This window comes from Cavia porcellus, unplaced genomic scaffold, assembly GCF_034190915.1.
Source record: "Cavia porcellus strain 051 isolate PalLab524CR breed Dunkin Hartley unplaced genomic scaffold, mCavPor4.1 scaffold_17, whole genome shotgun sequence".
Taxonomy (NCBI): Eukaryota; Metazoa; Chordata; class Mammalia; order Rodentia; family Caviidae; genus Cavia; species Cavia porcellus.
Window position 1 is genome coordinate 68,696,754 of NW_026947500.1, and position 6,364 is coordinate 68,703,117.

Here is a 6,364-nt window from a genome sequence, read left to right on the forward strand (position 1 = left end):
GCTTGCAAAATTGATCAAACACTATAAACACAAACCATTACGTGCACCAAACTAATAGAAATTTGCAGCATAGTTATGATAGCTATCTTGTGTGTGTACATATTTTTTCTTTTTCTTTCCCTTTCCTTCTCTTTTCCATTCCACCAACCAAATAGTACTCTCCTTTTGAGCAGTTTCTTTTATCAGTATCTATTTTATGTTTTGGATCTTATATGTTATTTCACTTTCTACACTAGGGAGACAACATGATGTTTACATATGCAAGCCTAATTTATTTCACTTATGAGTATGGTCTCTAGTTGCATCCATTTACCTATAAAAGCCTTGAATTTATCCTTTTTCACATCTGAGTAGTATTACTTTGCATTAAAATGCCACATTTTTAAAATATATTCACTGGTTTATGGGCGTTTGGGTTCTTTCCTAGATTCAGCTATTACAAACTGTGCTGTTATAAACATGGGTGCGCAAATATCACTGTGTTATGCTGTTCTAAATTCTTCACTGAAATACCCAGAAGGGATATAGCTTGTCCAATGGGACTTCTAATACTACTTTTTGAGGAATCTCCGCACTGATTTTCACAATGATTGTTACAGTGTACACTCCCACCAACAGTGGAGAATCATTCCTCTTCTCCCACAGCCCTGCCATTAGCTATTGGTTGATTTCTTGATGATAGCCATTTTGGGGGCATAAGATGGAATCTCAGTGTTGTTTTAATTTGCATTTCTTGAATGACCTATGATGTTGAACATATTTTAATATATGGATTTGCCATTTGTATTTTTTTCATCTGAAGAGTACATATTCATCTCAAATGCCCAGTTTCAAATTGTACTTTGAATTTTGGGGCCTGATTTTTTAAAAATTCTTCATATGTTGTATGTAAAAGTCCTTGGTCTCAGGGACAGTTTGCTGAAATTCTTTCCAACTCTGTGGGTTTTCTTTTCACTCTGTTGGTGGTTTCTTTTGATATGGGAAAACTTTTGATTTTCTTTTTCATGGCACTGTAATTTTCAATGTCTAGATCTTTTACTTCCTTTGTTACTTTGATTTCTATGCATTTTATATTTTTGGATACTATTGTGAAGGGTTTGGTTTCCATTATTTCTCTCTCAATGAGTTTATTTGTGTACAGGAATGCTGCTGATTTTTTAATGTTGACTTTGTATCAAGCTACATTACTGAATTTGCTCATTAATTCCAGAAATCTTCTGAGGGGATTTTTGGAGTCTTCTCTGTAAAGGATCATATCATTTGTGAATAATGATCACCTAAATTCTTCCTTCCCTTTTTTTTAATTCTTTCATTTCTTTCTCATATAATTCCTCTGGCTAATTTTTCCAGAACTGTTGAATAGGAGTAGAGTTGAATAGGAGGAGTGACAATGGACATCCTTGCCTTGTTTCTGATTTTAGAGTGAAAACTATTTTGGATCATTTGGTATGATGATTGGTTTCTCACAGGTTGTTTTTTTCAGGTTGAGGTAAAGACCATCTATTCCAATTTTCTGCAGGATATTTTTCATGAATGGATGTTGGATTTTATCAAAAACCTTTTCTGCATCTATTGAGATGATCATGTGAGTTTTGTCTTTTTCTGTTAATATAGTGTATTACATTTATTGATTCTCATAAGTTAAGCTCTCCCCAGGATGAATTCCACTTGGTTGTGATGTTTAAATTTTTAATAATTGGCTGAATTGTGTTTTCTGATATTTTATTGAGGATTTTTGCATCAATGTTCATTGGGAAGATTGAACTGCAGTTCTCTTTCTTCATTTCATCTTTCTCTAGCTATGTTATCAGAGTAATACTTGCCTCCAGGAACTAATTTGAAAGAATTGCTTCCCTTTCAATTTCATTAATTATTTGAGGAGCATTTGCATTAAATCTCTATACTTCTTGCAGAATTCTGCTATGAATGCATCAGGACCTGGGCTTTTATTTGTTAGTAAGTTTTAAATACATTTCCTATTTTATTAAGTGATGTTGGATAATTCAGAATTTTTATGTGCTGTTGATTCAGCTTTGGTCATTTGTACAATTCTAGGAATCTGTACATTATTTCTGAATTTTTCATCCTATGACAGTAAAGATTTTCAAAGTAGTTATTGATGAATTCTACATTCCCACAAGATCTTTAGTAATTTTGCCATTTTTGTTTCTTCTTGTATGAATTTGAAATTTTTCTTTCCTTTTTGGTAAGGCTAGCTGGGGGTTTATCAATTTTATTTATTGTTGCAAAGAATCAACACTTTGATTCATTAAATCTTTGTATTGTTATTTTACTCTCCATTGCATTAGTTTCTGCTCTGATCATTCCAGTACCCTTTCTTGCATAGGTTTTGGATTTTTCTTGCTCTCTTCTTTTTTGGAGATCGAGACAGCATTAGGCTGTTTATTTTTCCTCATTCTTTTTCGGGTGAGAATTTATTACTGTAAATTTTCTTTCATTGCAATCTACAGATTCTGCTAAATTGCATTTGAATTTTCATTCGATTGTATATATTATGTGATTAAGTTCTTTAACTCAATTTGTCACCCATTGGGCTGTTCGTGAGGGTGCTACTTAAATTCCATTTGTTTAAGAAGTTCTTATTGTTTGTTTTGCCATTTGTTTCCAATCATTGCACTGTGATCTGACAATATTCATGGAGTATTTTCAATTCCTTTGCACTTGCTCAAGCATATTTTATGAACTGGTAAGTGGCCTCTTTCAGAGACTGTCCCATGTGCACCTGAGAAGAATTTATATTCTGATGCTGTTGGGTGCAATACTATAAACATGTACTAACTCTATTTGTTTAAAGGGTTGGTTCAGTTCTGCTAAATTTTTTGGCTGAATTTTGTCTACTTGAGGTACGTCTTTGTGTCAATGGGGTATTAATGTCCCCTTTTACAATTGTGTTATTTCTTTGATTTTTATTCCCAATATTATTTGTCTTGAATAGTTGGATGCTCCCGTAGTTGGTGCACATATTTTTATGATTGTTGTCACTTCATCTTGAGTTTTTCTCCTCACCAGTATGTAGTGACTTCTGTGTGTCTTTTGATCATTTTGGTTTGAGATTCACATTTTCTACAAACAGAATAGCTACTCTGCTTTTTTCTGGGTTCCTGCTTCATAGAATATTGTTTTCCATCCTTTGATTTTCAGTCTATGAGTTTGTTTTTGAGATAAATATGTTTCTTTGATGCAGCATTTTGTTGAATCTTGTTTCTTGATCCATTTTTCAAATCTGTTTTTTTCTGGCTGGTGTGTTGAGGCGTATATCTTAATGATTATGACTAGACCATCAGATGATCTTTGTCATGCTGTTGGTCCTTGCTTTTCCCTTCTTTTTAAGTTGCTAGCCCTACCTTTTGATTTCTTTCTGATGTTGGCCTTGGGATTATGTCATTTTATCTCTAAACTATCTTTCAGTAGTCTTTATAGGTTTGGCATCGTGGTCATAAATCTCTTCTGTTGTTCTTTGTCATGGAAGTATTTTATTGCTCCATTATTTTTGAGAAATAATTTTTCAGGGTACATCAATCTGGATTGGTAGTTGTTTTCTTTCAAGACTTGGAAAATTTCATTCCAAGTTCTTTTTGACTTGAGGGTTTGTGTTGAGAACTATGCCATGATTTTGATTAACTTTCCCTCATAGGTGTTCTGTTTCTTTTCTCTAACAGCTTTAAGTATTCTTTTTGTGCTGAATATCTGGAATTTTGATTATCATATGTATGTGTGCAGATTTATTTTGGTTACAGCTAGCCAGATTACTAGGTGCCTCCCTTATCTGAATTAGATTCTTTCCCCATCCTTGGGAGAATTTCTGCCATTACTTCTGCAAGTAATTTTGTTTATCATTTGTGTTGGCTGCTGATTTCTCATTGACACGAATTATTATATTATTTTTATTTTTATTTAAAAATACTAAAATTATGAAATAAATTTTCAAAACAAAATACTAGATTAACACTGGTTAATACATTGCATATTGTTATCTCCAAACTAGTTGTTCAGATAACAAGATCTAGGCATGAAAAAATTATCAAATTATAGAACAGAGAAAACACAAATGTCCTTTTTATGAACAAACAGAAACTGGTTGTTTTAAAATACTTGTGCTTCTTTCCCTATCATACAAGTAAGAATCTATATTAAAAATATTGGTGGGAGAAACTTATCTGATTTCCAAAGGTAATAATAGTATATGTAAAATTTTGCATTTTACCAAAAAGGTCTGTCATTTCCATTTACATGTACTTATTCTTGAGATATCTTCAAAGTGTTCCTACAGTCTGCTCAGCAATGATCTCATTAAAATAAGACACAAAGAAATTTCATACTTCTACAGAGAATAACACGAATTTTTTGCTCATGGAGGAGACTGGTTCCTTGCAAGGAACTTGGAAATGAGCCTTAGTCCTATACATTGACCTGCTACCATACATACCGCATTGAGAATCTCTCCTCCTCCCTGTCCTCACACTAATGAAAATACAGAGAGACTATCACCCATTCCCACATCTGTAGCAACTAAAGAATGTTTGAAAATTAAATATGCAGTCATTGTGAGTTTTTGGTTTTAAAATGAGGAATTCTTTTCTTGCCCAAGGAGAAAACTACTGATAGATTATTCAAATGACAGTAGAACATGGAATGATATGAAACTCTGTAACACATCTCAGACTGATACATATATTCACTTATTCTTTTTCTTTGTGCCGTTTAAAAAACCATATACAACTCTGCTGTGTTTCTGAATCATGAATGTAGATGCAAATACATGGATTTTTGAGCCCATGTACCTGTGACAAAGACACAAAGACCTGTCTCTGTATCTGTGGGGTATTCCAGACAGGAACTTGGTGAACACATTTGTGTCATGCAGAGTAAAGAGAATTATTGTGAATCAAGGAAGGCTTCTTTCAATGTTTAGAGGTTTTATTTCTGCTGTCTCATCTGGGACAAACAAGGTATAAGCTTTGGGAAATCACATGTAAAACAGAGCATACCATTCCTGTCCAAATCTATGCTTATAATTACACAAAGACAATAATAAAATGTCTACTTACAGAAATGATAACTTCAAGTCACAGGACATAATTAGAATGAAGATTATTTTTATGATTAATAATGAAATCGATAATGAAATCAAACTGCTCTGCTCCATTGTCTCTTCATTAATAATGAAATCGAAATTGTATTATACTCTAATCTTACAAACATTGACCCCATATGCAACTCTTGCCATATGTATAATCTGTAGTGTGTTTGAGTTACAAAGAAATCAATACTAAAGTCAATGCTGCCTCAGAGATATTGAAACCTGCCCTGCATCAAGAAATAATATGTGCAGCTAAAATGATCAAAAGGTAAGTTACAGATGCTGCCCAATTTCATTGGTTCCCAGTCCACAGAAACATTTATGCAGAGGCTCACAAGTTTTAACCACAGGTGCATTTTAATTCTTTTGTTTCCTTGACATATCTCCATTTGAGACTGTGAAAAATTCCAGGCACAGAGAAGGATGTGGGAGCCCTACAAATATATTGCATAGTGGTAGCAGAGAAATCATTGTTGAATTGTACTGAGAGAGTATATTACTTTATTACAATGATAATCATTTGGAAATTCTCTGGTTTTTTCTCTATCATACAAGTGAAAATCTATATATTACTGATGGGAGATACTTCTCTGATTTTCAAAAATAATTCAGGAAATATTTTGCACCTCATGAGCGTATATTGTTTCTGTGATGATTGTCTGTGGCTCATAACTGTCTTTCCAAACTGCTCTGTTCCATTGTCTCTCAGGAACGTCCACAAACCCTGGGATAGGGGCCAATACTCCTTTCCCCAAGTGACAAGAAAGAGAAATGACTATGTGCCTTAAGGGGACAACCTGCCAGTATTCATCCTCATGTGATGTACTCTTCCTATAATCAGACACATAAATTTGAATGTGCCTTAATATCTTAGTACCAAATAACCTGGTGCATCTCCATATGAAATAATAAGGTGAACACTCTTAACAACAGGAAGACAAAACCAATGAGATGCAGTGAGCTTCACAGAACCAACGTCAGTGCCTGGAGTACAGGAAACCCTTGGCACTGGTTTATGATGCTGTGCTCACTGTCCTCCTCCTCCTCCACAGCCTTACCATCACCTTCAAGGTCCTTTCATGGTACTTAAAGAGTCCTGCAGAAGGGCACATTTCCTTCGCTGTGGATGAGACACCAAAAGGAAGCAGAGGCAGAGTGTGTAGGAAGCAAATCTGAAATAAGAATTGTTTTCCCCACTACAAAAAACAAAAAACAAAAAACCATTTTATTTCTTTTTTTTTTAATTTAAGAGGAAAAAGAGAA